Below are 17,368 nucleotides of genomic sequence, written 5' to 3'. Positions count from 1 at the left end.
CATCCTCCAAATTCCTACTCTTATTCTTTGAACGCAATAGAATTTTAGAGGTTGTATGTTTGCTAATTAGTCCTTGAATCAGATTTAGTTAAAAATAAAAATCTTAAAAGGATTAATCATGTACAGGACTCCTTTTATCTTGAATGATTTAGATAATTGACTAACATGGATTCTTCAAACATTCCTGAGTTTCAGTAATTATTTTCAATTAAGATATTTGTGACTGTCATATACAATTGTTGTTACTGATGAATAACAGATGAAACCAAGTCAGCAACTCATATTTTCCAAGGTATGACCTGACATGTAGGCATGATCTCTTACATCATTCTGATAGCAGAGATGGTGCAAGTGTTCATTATCCTCTCACCACCTCATTTGTATTTTGTGGCTTTCTTTTTGAAATGAATCCACAAGGGAAGTTGCTTCTTCAGTCAAGAATTCATATCGTTATCATTACATTAATTTATTTCAGTGAAGTTGCACCAGTTTTTTTTATCAATGACTTCTCCTTTCCTGAACTAAAGTGACTTAAGTCTATTTTCATCCTTCAGAGTACTAAATGAACAGTGAAACATTGGTGAGTTTGGAAAAGCAATCTGATATCATTAAGCGAATGAGTGGCAGGGCATTCACAGCTTCTCCATGGGGAAATGTGCTGGTGAAGGATTGGATCTCACATGCCTTTGCAGGCAGAGTCAGAAGGATGCTGCTTGGTGAGTGCTGATGCAGGTTACAGGAACAGATGGCTTTTCTAAGCACGAGTCTCACCTGCTGCCAGCTACTGCTTGATGCTCAGGGTGGTCCTTGTACAACATGTGCCATCAGCTTCTAAAAACAGTACCTTCAAGGAACATGGTGAACACACATGCTATGCCATAACACATCACGTTACCAAGTTGGAGAAGGAATTTCTTAAAGCTATCTGTAGAGACATTACAGACTGAGATCATAGCTCTAATATTTTAATTTCTAAGGAGTTACTTTTATCCATAGTTCTGCTAATTTCCATCTTATTCTGGCTGGATTCTGATTTCCTGGCTCTGCAACCTTTCTTGCTAAATTCTGATTTGAGAACCTCAGCCAGAAATCCACGGGTCCTTGGAACAAGACAACAACAAAACAGTGCTCAGGAGGAGGATGTATGAAATGAATGCTTACCAACACAAGTGAATCAGAAGATCAGTGGCAAGTTTTGCTATGAATGCATCTAGTAATTTATTAAATTGAAAGTATTATCACCATTTAAGTTTTCTGGTGGTTTACAATGGAGATTTGAATGCATGGCTAAGAGGGAAAAGGATTGTTCTAACTGGCCATGCACCTTCTCCAGACTGTTCTGTCAAATTACTTACGTTGTATGTTGCACTGGGTTTGCATGACAAAGGTTTGGTAACTGGGGGGTTACAGGAGTGACTTTGAGAATCTGTCAGAAGCTTCCCCATGTCCAATAGAGCCAGTGCCAGCCAGATCTAAGATGGACCTACTGCTGGCCAAGGCTGAGCCCATCAGCAACTGTGGCAGCACCTCTGGAACAGCAGAGATAAGAAGGGGGGAAAAAACCCCTGTGCCACTGCAAAAGCAGAGACCCTGCAGACTCCAAGGTCAGTGCAGAAAGAGAGGGAGGAGGTGCTTCAGTCACAGGAGCTGAGGTTCCTCTGCAGCCCATGGTGCAGACCACGGTGAGACAGCTGTGTCCCTGCAGCCATGGAGGTCAATCGGGGTGCAAAGATCCACTGGCAGCCCAGGGAGGACCCCACACCAGAGCAGGTGGTTTCTCAAAGGAGGCTATGACTCTGTGGGAAGCCCACAATGGAACAGGCTCTCGGCAGGACCTACAGCCCCATGGGGAGAGGAGTTCACACTGGAGCAGGTTTGCTGGCAAGACTTGTGACCCTGGGGGGGACACAGGCTGTAGCAGCCTTTTCCTGAAAGATTGCATCCAGTGGAAGGGATCCATACTGGAGCAGGGGAAGAGTATGAGGAGTCCTACCTTGTGGAGAAAGGATCTGCTGAGATAATGTGTGACAAACTGACCACAGCTCCCATTCCCCCATCCCCCTGTGCTGCTGAGGAGAAAAGGGAGAGAAAATGGGGAGTGAAGTTGAATCTGGGAAAGAGGGAGGGATGGGGGAAAGGTGTTTTAAGGTTTGTTTTTTATTTCTCGTTACCCTGTTCTGATGTGATTGGCAATAAATTAAACTCATTTTGTGAAGTTGAGTCCAGTTTGCCTGTGACAGTGAGTAATCTTTCCTTGCCCTTATCTCGACCCATAAGCCTTTTGTTACATTTTCTCTCCCATGCCCAGCTGAGGAGGGCAGTAATAAAGCAGTTTTGGTGGGCACCTGGTGTAGAATCAGGGTCAACTGATCACATATGTCAATATGTGTTTACTCTCTGAGAAGAGTATGCGTTAGTAGATGTTTGAGGACAAAACTCCTTTTAGAAAAATAAATAGTTTAAAAGCAATGTTTTAGGTTGACCTACAACTTCATCCAGTTTAATTTCTCCCTTTACCTGTACATTAATCAAGGATTAATTCCTATCTCATCCCACTTTAATTACAAAAAAAAAAATTACTAACTTTATTTTAAACATTATAAGAATATCTAAAGGTTTTCTCTAGAAATGTTTAGATGCTCAGACTAGGCAATGTAGTCATGATCAGCACTGTTCCCCTAATAACATGTGATTATGACTGAAGAAGCAACGATGTGATTATGACTGAAGAAGCGTGCAAGAACTGTCCATTTTTCTTTCTGATTTGAGAAAACGAAAAGGAATTAAACCAACAGGACATAGTAGTAATAAATACATGAAATCTATAAAAACTAACTCAGGGAGACTCCATGCTACTCCATGTAGTAGTGTCAGATTAGACAGATGACACAATGACATGGTCTGAAAAAATTTGGTCTTCATACACAGTTCTTTACTGCTGTCATGGTCAGAGACCTGTACTTCTCTCCTGAAAGACTTTTCAAAAGACAATTACTACTCTATGGAGTTAATTCTCTAACCAAATATTGGTTAACTTGGGTATTATGAATTTTACACTTTGAAAAGATAAAAACTTTGCAGCATCAGACTTAGATGTCTTGACTGTTATAGCCCATATCTTAATACACTGGGATTCTTCTACCCTATTCTTAAAACAATTTCTACAGTTTAACACTTTGATTCTTCATAATGGAAGATAATAGGGCTTTGTTATTGATGTAGAATATATGCCAGGTCCTGAATTTTAGTAGTAAAGGCAAAATCCAAAGTGTCATTTTGTTTTGTTCTCTTTTTACTTAAGTCTTGTCAAAAGATTCACACTTGCATCTGCTGTACTAAATGACATATATCCTCACAGCAGATAATCTCACAGGTCAACTGAAAAGATATTTATATCACAGGAAAAGTGCAGAAGTATACCAATATATTGCTCAGAAATGAGAAGTGGTAAAGCAAAAGGCAGGACTCTTGAAGTTTCTTTCATAATACTCATTCCTCAAGACCTCCAATGCCACTGGGATAATCAAGTTTACTATTTTTATCTTTTTAAAGTTGTTCAGCCCCATTTTGAGTATGAGATCTCACTTTATGTTGTATGAAGTGAGAATTTGCAGGAAGAGACGCTTCATTACCTCAGCCCAGTTGTGTTTCTGTGAATTTGCCTTTTAGTGAGTTAGTTTGAAGGCAGAGAATGATTTTGCCCTGTGGCAATACTTCTCAAAAAATTTAAGAATTCTTGTTTGGAATAGCTTTAAACACTGGTTTAATCACATTGGCAACACTGTGCTGTGAGGTTGTGTTACGGTATTACTGGGAGTCCTGGACATCTCAGCCAGCTGGATCCTTCCTGGATGAACTTCCTCTGGCTAACACAGTGAGTGCTCTTCCCGGGGTGTGAGAAGGAGAACGAAAAGGATGTCACAGGAGTTGGTAGTCAGGACTTACCCAGCACAGACATGAATGGAAATATTTCAGAGTTTAGGCATAGCCATTTTAGAGCTTTTTGCATTCTGGCACACAATTCTTTAAACTATTTTATGCTGTGTTTTTAACTTAATTCCGAAAGATTATTTGGGAACAGGGCAGTCAGGAATTCAAATAATCATTATTTCCTGGGAGCCAATCAAAGGGATTGGAAGAGCATCTGTACTAAATGGTGTTGCTGTCACCTAACATGAGATTATACTTTGAGTCACTGCTTTCAGATTTTCAGAAGCTTTTCTCTGTTCTGCCTATTTGTATCATGGAGGCAACTGATAAGATACCATCTAGGCTTTTTTTCACCATCAGCATGGAATTGGGTTGGACCAGATCAAGTAGCGGGACCTCTCAGATGGACCTGCACTCATATTCTTCAAAGCATTTTAATGAACAGCCTAATGTCATTGTGTTAAATAATCATATTTATGGGAAATCATTGATGAATCAGTAGAGTTAATGGACTTCTGAGAAGAAATTCAGCTGAAGTTGACCTGAATGAGCTAGTTTTGCCTGGAATTTAATTAACTTGACTTGGTTATTCTTTGAAAGAACAAGCAGTTCCTATTGACCCATTCAAGTCTCTTGAGGAAATATGTAATAAAGCATTTTTTTCTAATATAGTTCATTATTTAGTTGAGAAATCAGAACAAAGGAAACAAATTAGTGAAAAGTTACATCCTGTTTAAATTCTTTTCTTTCATTGCAGAAAAAAATTCCTAATTAAAAGTCATATTATCTACTTAGAGTTCATAAAAGTGCATGATTTAGATATGCTAATACTAGACTATTTTTAAATTACAATGTATTTAAAATAATGCAATTAGTGTTTTTTAATGTGCACTGTTTACCCTAAAGATTTAACCAGCTCCAAAATATTTAAGGTCATTGAAGTACCACACAAATCTTCTCTGAGAAACTCTTGTGTGTTACCCCAACACCACCAGCAATGAGCAATGTGTGGATGGTGTAAAGTAAACCAAATTCCCCGGCCTTGTACATAGACGATGAAATGCATAATATGCTGTTGGTGAAAATGTACCCATGCTTTGCTTAGTCTGAATGGGTTCTTATACTGTTCTTCAGCCCCATAGCATCTAAGCACTTCCTAGTCCTGTTTTAAAGGACTTGAATGACACCTGATATTCTTTCTTACATTCTCCTCCAAGGAGCCACAGCAAATGGCAGCTGGTGAAAGCAAAGATTTGAGATGTCAAACATGACAAATTTGAGTTTTTATACATGTATAAGTGTAAACTTTACGGAGAAACTGTGCTAAGGATCACATGTGCAGTGGAAATGAATGGGCTCTGGTAGCCTGAAGCTTGTGAGCTGTAGTGGGCAGCAAGGCAGGGAAATGAAGATGCTGGAGGAAAAAAAAAGAGAAAGGCTGACAGCAGACAGTCTGCTTAGATTTACAGGACAGTGAATGCTATCAGAGCTGTGCAATATGAACATATCTGGATATGTTTAATAAACCAAACAGACAGTCTTCCAAATGATGAAAAAAAGAGGATTCCTATTCACTCTGAAGGGAAATTTAAACACATTTCATTATGTGTATGTTTGAGCATAGTACTACTGCTATATTCTTTTCTGTTTTCAAAAAAATTGATACAATTAGCAGCAGTGGATGATTCTGGGCAGGAATCATTCATCCTAATATGGAAAGGGAGAGATACATTGATACAAAACGTGATGGTTCAGTGCTGTACAATAGCCTTCTTTCTCAGTTTCATGCCAATGGTTCTGAACCACTGGCAGATTTTTCTAGATGCTGACTTTTCTTCAGGTTCTTGAGGATTTCAGCAGCAGCTGCAGCCACACCACACACCCAGCACACCCAGCACACCTGCACTCCTGCAGCAGCCACAGTCCAGCCTTGGGGTCTGTGAAAGAGCACTTGCATCACATGCACCTGCATCTCCCTGAAGTGTCCTTACAGCTACTGGAGCCACAGGAGAAGAGATTCCTGCATTTCCTCAGGTAACACTGAATAGATATTTCTGACACTGTACTGACAGGAAGTTTTTAGAGAAATACACAGCTAAAGCAGGTGGTTTTTACGTGCTTCTGATTATTTTTCCTCTGCTATAGACCTGCTGTATATTAGTGACACTCATTATGCCATTAATTACCCTTATTTTTTCACATTAGATATCAATCATTTGTCTTTGAAGTAAAGATGAATATTTGTATGAATGGCTAATTTGCCAACACTGGGAACTGTGATCTGAACCAGAACATTCAAGACAAGATAAAAAGAATATGAAATACCCCCTGAAGATAGCTTTTATGGGGAATTTGGAAATAATTAAAATCCCTGTATGATCAATGAATTAAACATTTATGGTTAATATCCACAAATATAATTACTATGATGTTTGTTTCTCATAACAACTCCTGACCTACTGTACTGAAAAACAAAGATAAAATCAATTATCATTCTTGTTGTGAAATTTCATCAGAAAATTATATTTATCATATATCATCAACATTATATAGTACAAAACATAGCCACAGTTAGGAGCAGCTACTGAAAAAGATTCAGGCAGGTGGAACTTCATGATTAGACAAATTCTATAGAAAGATTAACTAGAAGCAAAAGTATTTATGCACTGCTGAGGCCACATGTGGGGTACTGTGTCCAGTACTGGGCTCCTCAGGACAAAAGAGACATGGATCTCCTGGAGTAGGGCCAGTGGAGAGCTATGAAAGCGATTAAGGGACTAGAGCATCTCTCTTTTGAGGAAAAGCTGAGGAAGCTGGGCTTAGGTCTTGAGAAGAGATATCTGAGAGGGAACCTCATCAATGTCTATAAGCATCTGAAGTGAGGGTGTCAGAGGATGGATCCAGACTCTTCTTGTTGGTGCCCAGCTACAGGACAAGCGGCAATGGGCAGAAACTGATGCACAGGAAGTTCCACTCAAATATGAGGAAGAACTTCTTTATTTTGTGGGTGACCAGAACAGGTTGTCCAGAGGGGTGGTAGAGTCTCTCTCACTGGAGATATTCGAGAACTATCTGGATGCAGTTCTATGCAATGGGCTCTAGGATAACTCTGCATGAGCATGGAGGTTGGACCACCCACTGTGGTCCCTTTTACCTTACCCATTCCATGATTATATGATTAAATGCAAAATGCATTTGCAATGCTGTGGCAAAGCTAGACAGACTGCTAAGGAATTGCGTACTACCATTCACGATGATATATCAATCTGATATTATTAAATGGAATTTAATAATATCAGATAATAGTCTTTGTGCTATTATTTGCTGTTTAAAATGGAAGGAGAAATGATTGTTCTTTACTTATTCAACTTGTCATGTCAGATCTAAGGAGTTGGGACAATTTTTCTTACTTAATTTTTTTTCTTAACCAATATCAATGAAAGCTGGGGAAAGGGTTTATGGCCCATCACACTCAAATTCAAACATGTCTATAGAGAAAAAAGTGAAAATGAGGTGTAGCTGTGGTTAAGCTTCTGCACTGGGCTGATTCCTCTACTCCACTGAAGAGGTCCCATGTGGATAATGAGTTAGTTTTAAAGAACGTTTTGTGAATCTAGGATTTAGTGGGACAATATGCAGAGTCATCTGCCAGTTCCCTGCACCAGATTGGAAATTCAAATATTCTTGTTAAATGCCTAAAATCTATGTATGGAAACTAGATTTACCTGGGTTCCCTGGGTAAGGATACACAATTGTAGAGTAGGAGGATATTTAAGCCTGCAAACAGTAAATGAAAAACAGAGAAGTGTTTCTGAAAGCTCTTCTCTCTCCTGCACTTCACAGAGGCTAAAGCACTAGTCCAAGAAGCACAGAAACTGAATTTTAGCTCTTAACTTCAAAGGACTTAAATGTACGTATCTTTATTTAGAAAAACAAAACCAGTGCCATAAATGGCCCGAAATAGGGCCATAAGCCATAAGATACAGGACTGTAAACTAAGCTGAAATATGAATGTTTGTCGTCTGTCCTTCGAATCTGGGCCTTCCCTCTGAAGGGCTGGGAGGATCTGCAGAGGACAAAGTGGAAAGTTATCTGACTTCACAGTCAGTGGGAAGGAAGAGCAGAGAGTTTTAGCAATGGGAGCATAATGGGATTTGCTAATGTAATCTAGATGGAAGTTGCAGTGCTTGGGGACAAATGATCAAAGACAACCAAGACTGTGTATACTCAAAACTCAGTAGCAAATAAGGATATTTTAAACAACTAATTCAGGAACAAGATCAAAAGTATCAAAATACTGGAAAACAATTTCCTGAGTATGAAAGTATACTCATTCAATAAGGGCAAAATTTTTAACAGAGTGACAAAATTTGTCTTCCAAACAGATCTGCTTGAAGAATGAGATCTTCACTACAAATGCAATGTGTGAAGCTTGCAGAAGAATTATATAACTTTGCATAGCTTTGAATCGGTGATTGTAAGTAGAGAAAAATGTGTGGAATTTATATAGCAAGAACCTTTTCCACAGATGTCATTTAGCCCTAGGCAACCCAACAACTGTTTATGTTCTTCCCTGCTTTCATTTCACATAGTCATTTGGAGATCTTAGATATCTCTAATGTTTAGGCCAAAAGAAAACTGCAAAATTATGAAAAAAGTCTAAGTGTTTAATTAAACTCAACCTTCTATACAAAATAATGCAATTTTTCAGAAGAATTGTATATTGTATTTGTGCTTTTCTCCTTTTCAGTTCATAGGTATGGTTTTTAGTGTCTTTCAGTAGTTAAAGAGCCATCAATACACATTTGGCATTTTTGCACTTGTTGCAGGTTATGTGATGTTTCCCAGTGTCAGTAGAACCAAAGCAATAGGAAAGAATGCCAGCTGTTTCATGGTCATAACCAAATCACTTCTTCTTGTTACCCACTAATGGTGTAAATGAATAACCATCTGAGACTCAGCTGGACAAATGCTTGTGGGGTGGTGGTTAACAATAAATGTCACTTAGAGCAATTTACTGACTCACTTTCAAAGTAGATATTTGTTCAGGAGAGAAACATTCAAATTTTAAATTTAAGTTGTTAACTAATAATAAATAATAATAAACACCATATCTATTTTTAGCACAATATTTTTCATCTTTAGGTCTCAAATTACTCTGCATGGGATGATAATAATTTTACCTGTTTTCCTCTTGTAGCCTGGAAAACAGCAACAGGACAGTGGTAGAGCCAGGGCTTGATCTGGGGGAATTTCTGTCCCATGAGTGAGGTTTTAGGTTGTCCCTGAGCTGTAAACCAATGCATATTGCAGATGGTTCCAGTCCAGCTGCCTGTATGTATTGCTAATGCATAAACTGTGCTAGACCAAGCTTTAAATTAGCTCACTCAGATACCATCCAGTGGAGACTTTCTGGCAGGCAGGTAAGGACTGAGCTACACTACTGCCAGTACCTGAGCCATCTTCAGCACTGTGAACATGTTTTGCAGTCCCAGAAGCAAATGTGCTTGTTGTTTTGTACCCTTACCTTCGCAGGCGGCACTGGAATTCACAAGGGGGACTGTCTTAAAACATACCAGTATTGATTTTAATTTCACTTGATGCTCTCCTGAGACCAGTGGCTTAGTGCCACCCACAGCAAGATTATTCCCTTGAGCAATAATTTGAATGTATTTCCCACTTAGTGCTAGCCAGCAACAGTTCAATGGGAGAAATCGTGTTATTTGTTAAGCATTCAAAGTAGATGACATTCATAGCTAAAGAGTAAGAAAAAGAGGAAGATCTACCAGTCAATTGATTCTGGAGGGATACAAAGCTCTCCTAGTCAAAAGCTTCCAAAGTGTTGGGATACGTGCTGGGACTGCTGAACCCACAGGATTTGTGCACATTGGAGCACAGGGGAAGGAAATCTGAACACTGGAGAAGCAAACATTCTATGGTAGTTTCACCTTGATTTCTAAATAAAGTTTATTTCACTTGTGCTTTCTCTGGTGTCCCATTTGCAATAGGGAGATAAGGAGATCCGTGCTGGTTCACTGTGAAAGGGAGAGGATTTGCTGCCAAAAGAACACAGTAAAAGGATACCTTTTTATTTCTCAGCTCCAAATTTGCTGGTTTTTTTTCTGAAACAAGAGGAAATCTTTCATGGTTTTATATGGCATGTGGGTATCATTAAAGCTATGTTTCATACATAGTGAAATAGGCCAACCATGGTCTTCTCATATACCTTGTGCTGTTATCTTCTTGACAGAATGATAATCACAGGTGTCGTTTTTCCTACCTTTCTTTCCAAAGCTGTTGTTCACACATTTCTGTTTTACTTCACACTGGCATACGGCTTGGCAGCCACTCAGCTGTGTTCTTGTGTGGTTTTGGCTACCCTACTCTGCCTCCCAAATGCCTTTTTAATTGACTTCATTTTATTATTGAAAATTAATTTGAATTATTTAAATTATAGGCACAACCTTTAGAACCATTTGCTCACATTTGCCAAAGCTCTTTCATGACCCAAAGTAGGGCATCATAATTATGTATACTTGGCATAGCTCCATTTTCTGTTTCTACAATTTACCTTTTCCTGTGATTCCAGTGTTTATGTAAATAATATAAAAGGACACTATTATGCATAAATAAACTGCTATTTATATATGTATATATTTATGTATGTACATAATTAATTAAAATTTCCATTTTTTAAGAAAGCTAGCTGTGTATATTTGCCCCCAGTTGCAGATGAATTTGTCACTTTTTAAGGGGCTGTATATAGTAATGGTGGATTCAAGAAAAATGGACTCAGTTCCTAACTCTGTCGTCAGGTCTCTGCACAATCTTTTAATTTTGCTCCCTGACTCAATTTTCCAGCTATAAGGGGAAGATCATATTATCTCCTTTGCTTGTCTAGCTTGTTCATTTTCTTGGCTCTTAGAGGGTAATAATCAGTTGATGTCTACATGAAGTATTTATCACAATGGGTTATGCCTTTGCTTGAACCTGGCAAATCTCTGTGCAGGCACTGAACCAAGGACCAAGCGAGTAGAATGGATAGAGTTTACAGGTATGTCCACTGGAAGCACATTTATTATATTTGGCTTTTTGAAATTAAAAAATACTGTTGATTTGCCTTCTGATTATTTCTTGCTGGAAGCTTTTCAAAGAAAGTTTCTGAATTACATAAGCATTGAATTATTTATAATTAAATGGAAACATCATTTTGAGACTGATGAAACATAGCTTATTTCTTTATCTTGAGTGGAAATTAATCATTAATTGACAGATCAATGTAATACATTTTTTATTCCCAATCTTCATTGATTCAGCCTGGCTAAATTATATGAGCATGTAGAGCTGAATTAACAACCTTTTTCAAAGGGAAATGGGAAACCTACAGTCTTTGAACTTTAATATCTGCAGCTTTTGGAGTCTTTCTTGTAAATAAGGAATTGGGACCCAAAGGAACAAAAGTTCCTTTATTTATCCAGACCAAACTGCTATTTTAAACACCTGTGCAGAACATTTAAACCCTACAGTAATTCTTTAGAACCCATTTACAGTGGCTTCCTATTCTTGTCAGTGTCAAAAAACTACACGAATCTTGACCTTAAATCTCATCAGTTTCTCAGACCAGACCATATGCTCTCTTTCCACCTCTTGGGCTTTGTATAATAGGGGCCTTCAGGCCCAAACTGACAAACATCCAACCAAACAGGTTGAAATTAGATTTTGGAGATTTTCTGGGTATGCATCATGTTAGAAGTACAAGGGTCGAAGGCTGAGGCTTTGGGTTTTGGAAGCTGTTTTTTATATGTCTCTGCTTGGACTTGAATTTTATTTCACAAACTCCTGCTACTGCACTGGGTTTAGAGTTTCTGTCTTCCTACTTTCATGAGAAGAGTCTGATTTAACTCAGGCAACTACCCCTAGGAGATCAGTGGGTAAAGTACTCCGCCTCAGCATACCATTCCTGTCTGACAGAAATTAAGTCCTAGCAAATTCACTAGAAAACCAGCCCAGTTCTCTTTGGCAACAAATCTTCAGCAGAGCTTGAAAAGTGCATTTATTTTATATTTCTCACACTGTGCAAGGGAGACCAGTAATGAAGCCTTCTGGGCTACTCTTCTCTACTGAGCATCTAATGAAATCTTTCAACATTAATGATAATACAGAGGACTGCAGAGGTTACCTCCAAAGATGGATTTTCAACTGGCTCACTTTCCTGACTTTCACATTAGCGGGGAGTCCGATCCCCATCCATGTCTGATTTGAAAGCCGAGGCTTTAAAGCAATCCCTTGGTCTAAGCTGTACTTTCTGTTCTACCACCAATAGAGAGAAACATCAAACCCTTGCACTTGGGTTGTCTTCATCTGCTGACCTCAGAGGTTTCTGTTGCTGTCTAAAAATATTTCCTAAGTTGGCACATTGAACTCCGTTCTCAATTCTAGTACAAAGTTTTTTGGAAGAACTTGCATCTGAGAATGCATCAGTGAGCATCACATGATGCTATATTATCTGAACCCTGACTCACACCATCATCCTCATGTCACAGGTAGGGCTGGGATTAGAGGAAAGCCCCAGTAAAGTACATCCACACTGTAACTGCTGCCTCTGGAAAGCTCTACTAAGCAGGTGTTTATTATGAGAACTGGCAGAATTGCAAACTTTTTACTTTATTGTTCTTTCTCTTCCCACAATAGTAAGGTAGAATCACGGTTTCTGGGATGTTCACCATCATTAAATAAAGATCACTTTTCCTAATAAGCATCTTAAAACGTAGCTTTAAGCACATATGTATGTGTGTACAAGGCATTGTTAAACATTTCATTATACCCTTGCAATATGTTGAGTCTTTAATATCATCTGAAATATATTTTATTAATATCTATAAATCTGTGACAATATCAGGGGTTAGAAACCACCTGCTTTTTGGAAGTAGGTTGGTCCTGGACCACCTGGCCAACTGACCATATAGCAAGATTAAAGGCATCTGAGATTGAAACAGAAATTAAGAGTAATTCCTCATGACTGATTCCCCTTGGTGGCACAAGAGACATCAATGCAGCAACTTGCAAGTGCTAAAAATAAAGACAAAAATATGGGGCACAATTGAGCCAGGCATATGATGAGCGATGGCGGGGTTGGGAGTCCTGATTTATTCTTTGATGATATGTAGATAATATACTGGACCTTCTCCCATTTGCAGTATTTGTTGAAAAGTAGTTTTTCAGCTGGCAATTAATTCAAGGAGGACGATGACCTCATGAGAAGTTAATGATATTGCCATATTTTACATTAATTCTTACATATCACACAAAATCACCAAACTCACAGATGGTAAAGAACATGTGGTGGTAGCACAGCAGCTCTTCTACACCTTGATTGTTAGAAATTGTTCCTCAAAAAACATAAAAAAATGGAAGATTACTGAAAGCATCAAAGATCACAAGCGTCTGAGGCCAATGTGGGTGTTTAACACATGCAACAAGGCACCCCAGACAGACATACTCCTGAACTTCCCATTCAGAGCGGGAAGAGCTGATTTTCTGAGTCAGGAGTCTGAAAATATGAAGTCAGAGCAGAGGAAGGGGTGGAGAGGCAAGAAAGAGGATATGAAAATGCCTAGTAAATGGAAGGTAATTTTGAAGAAGATTAAAGGCAAAAAAATATCATATAGGAACATTTATTTAATATCCAGAAAATTTAAAAAAGAAAAGTAATTTTTTTTGATAGTATGTCTTGAGATTTTATCTGTAAGGTACAACACAGAGCTAATTTTATGCTGAACATGTGCAAATATCAACATCAGTTTAACTCCAGTAGTAGACCTGTCATGACTCTGGAAGAAAAAAGAAATTCTTTTAACTTTCAGATGGTTGGGTCCATCTGCTCTTTAGCTTTCCCTGTCAAAGAGTCATAAAGAGTTCACATTTTAACCCATATAATATATGCACTCCTTCTATTGTGTTCACGATATTAATTATAGTATTATCTTTATATATTATTGTATTCTCTTATTTTTATATATTATTATTATATGTTATTATCTCTCTCTTTCTAAGTTTAGGATAAAAACTTTCCCCTCCCCCCAAACCCAAATCATAACTTATGTTTCACATAGATGAATATGTTGTATTTTATATGAAACCAAGAATGTGTCATTTCTGTTCTCTCACTGAACTCTGTTCTTTCACAGTTCTCATGCACTATGCACTGAGTGTAAGACTGAGGAGGAAAAGGCTGACAAATGTAAGAAGAATATGTGAGCATGATAAAATTTATTAAGCCTCTGGTAGACTGCATCAGAGAGAGTTTAAAATTTGAATTCCTATCGACCAGATAAAATTGGTATTTAAAAAAAAGCCAGCAACACAACACTTTTTGACTTTGAAAAAATAACTTACTTTTAGACATCTGTAACATGCAATGGAGATTGTATAAAGTACTGACTTTGAAAATAAAGTATTTCATTACTGTATGAATAGAGATGATCTTATTGTGAAAGTGTTTGTTTCAAGACAGGAAGTTATAATATTAACCTTGGATAGCTTTTTCAGATGTTCAAAGCAACACTATAACTCTGCTTTAATCCCACATTATCTATAAGTGAAGTTGATAAATATCAGCCCAAGAAAATTAATTTTGGTTAGGTATTTAACTTCTAAAGAGCTAGAACTAGAAGAATTGAGTCTTCTTTAAAGTGTTTTGGTGTTGTGAGGTGAAACAGGAATGTTGAAATACATCCATTGAAAAAATCAGAAAAGGTACTATAGGTCTAAAAAATCTTTTATTTTTGTTAAATGTGTTTCTCACTCTTAAATTCTTCTACTGATTTTTAACTATTGTTGGTGTCTTATAAAACTGATAACCACTGTACACTTTCAGTTAGTATTATGTAGAAACACTTTTTTCTTCTTATATTTTGATTATGTAGTTAGATATTTAAGGAAATTTCTCTTCATCCATTCATTTGAGAATGAAATCTTGATCAATATTGACTTTAGAAAATTTTGCCTTTGATATCTGGACAATTTTTCTACAAAAAGGACAAGAAAACAAACAAAAAATAGTCAATCTGAACCTTCCGTAACATTTGTAATGAGTGAATTCAAAGGGAAGTCTAATAATTAGCAAACACTGAAATCAAAGTAAGTACAACTGTAGTCCCTGGAAATAACTTCCAGTTTTTTACCACTTTAAAATTAAGTTCTTATTTTAGAAATGTCCCCTTCCATTCTTCTCTTTTTCTGGGGTTAAAGGCCTCACACATCAAGAGAAGTTTGTTTCAGTGGTATAAATGACCTTGAGCACACAGGAAGTTCTATGAAGTGGAGCATAACAAAGTATGAAAACAGAGAACAATTGTTCTGAGGGTTGTTTGTTTGTTTGTTTGTTTTGAAGTAACCACTTACAGCTAAGAGTACTCTAGATTTTTGGGGCTATCATGGACCTCGAGAGGTCTTCTAGTCCAGCTTCCAGGGTGGAGGACAACTGAGGCTATTTTCACTGAATGTTTATCAAAATTCTACTTAAAAATTAACCATGATAGTATTCTATAACCCTACTCATTAATCTGTTCTACATCTTAATTATACTTATCACCATGATAAATTACAAGCGGAATTCAGACCTTCCTGTTGAAGAAAGGGAAAGAACATTTGTTTGTGTTTGCAATCTACTTGTATTTGAGGACTGAGATCTTATTGGATAAGATGGTTATTGGATAAGTAGAGAAAAAATATTTTATTCCATGCAGACTAATGAGTTGCCTGGGTCCATAATAAAATATAATGCAGACCTATTTATATAATATAATACAGTGCAGCTGCATTGACCTGAAATTTGCTTTGGAAGATGACAGGTGAAAGACTCACTGCTGAGAAACATCATGGAGGGGAAAAGTGTAATATTTTTATATCATTTTTTTGGCAGATAATTAATGCAAGCTCAACTTTACAGAACTATTAGAACTGAGTTGAAATGAAAATAAACAAAATACCCTGCCTGTATCTGATTTTTTTTTTTTTACTGCAACTTCATCTGTATTGAAATATCCAGGAAAATTTTTATTTCAAATCAATTTTGAAAAAATTCAATCAGCTCTAACCATCTGTTGTCTTACTGAAAATTCTCTGTGCAAATTGGTGTTATCAGTGTTTAAACATGATGATTCAAATCATTTAACTCTTTAAACCATTAACAATTCTGTATAATTTTTTACTTCTTCATAAATGGACAAAGCTGAGCACTGTGTATTTGAGCACAATGTAGGCTGAACACTGTATCATCTTCACTTAGTTTTCTGTGTACAGGGAGGCAAGTGACGTGAGAAGTTTACCCCTGTAACAGTGGGGATGGATTTTACCAGCTTGTAAGAGGTCTTCCCAGTAAAATTGTTTACAAACTGCACTGCTTACCCCACATTCTCAGCACTCATGACAATTATAGCTGGTTTTCAAAAAATCACATTTAAAAATAATATCTGTGTTTGTTTGGTTTTGAGTTCAGATCATTCATTTGATCTGCCTGTACAAGTCTTTTTGATTAACACTCAGTGCTCTGCTACTAAAAGCTAATTTTGGAAATGAGCACCTAGATATTGTCTGAGATCTCCTGAAAAGGATCCAGGAGCTGGTGAGAACCCCAACATGTATAGTGGCATGCACAAGAGTCTTGTGAATGGTAACACTATGTGCAGTGTGTTTGCCAGGGTTTTCCAACCTGATTTGTGGGTAGAATATTCTGGTCTAACACTTCTCAGCCTGTTCCCTGATAGACAGCCTACTTTTTCCTTCCATCCTAATTATAGCCCCATATATCACCCTGAGTAATTTCCCCAGTTACTAACAACTTACTTTTTACATCTCTCTTCCTTTTAACTTCAGAGTCCATTCAGCTCTGTGCCTGGAGTGACTGAGATATCAAAGTCAGCCACAGGTTCCACATTTTGAATGGAAAATACATTATCAATATCAAACCTGAAGGCAGCTTTGATTATCTTCACCACCACTGGTTCTTTCTGGCTTTACCACTTTGTTCAACTGCACTGTACCCATTTTGTTCCCAGAGTATGTTAGGGAATAGAATGGTTATAGCATCCAGACCTATTAAAGCATGAAAAATGTGTTGTATGTGTAATTTGTGCAGGTGTATAACACAGCCTTTACACAGAAAAACCATTCTCTGTCTTCCTAGGTGATGGAGCTCTGTTGTTGTGTTGGTCAGAAATGGGAACATGATAGAGCCAGGAGAAGAGAGTTCATGATTATTCTTCTTTGAGAACTTTTACCACTGTCCATTTAAGCATCTTGAATTTTTTTTTTTTTAATCTGGCAATGACAGACTTTAGAGAGCATCTGGCAATATTTTATATCTCTTCAAAGGAAAGTTCTTCCTTGAGGCTTGGAGTTTTTTCTTTATATTTTATAAAAATGTCTTTTATTCCTC

The sequence above is a fragment of the Pipra filicauda genome, unplaced genomic scaffold, assembly GCF_003945595.2.
Source record: "Pipra filicauda isolate LSUMZ 115617 unplaced genomic scaffold, ASM394559v2 scaffold412_size1447426_pilon, whole genome shotgun sequence".
In the NCBI taxonomy this organism is placed as follows: Eukaryota; Metazoa; Chordata; class Aves; order Passeriformes; family Pipridae; genus Pipra; species Pipra filicauda.
Note: the sequence above shows the minus strand (reverse complement) of the source record.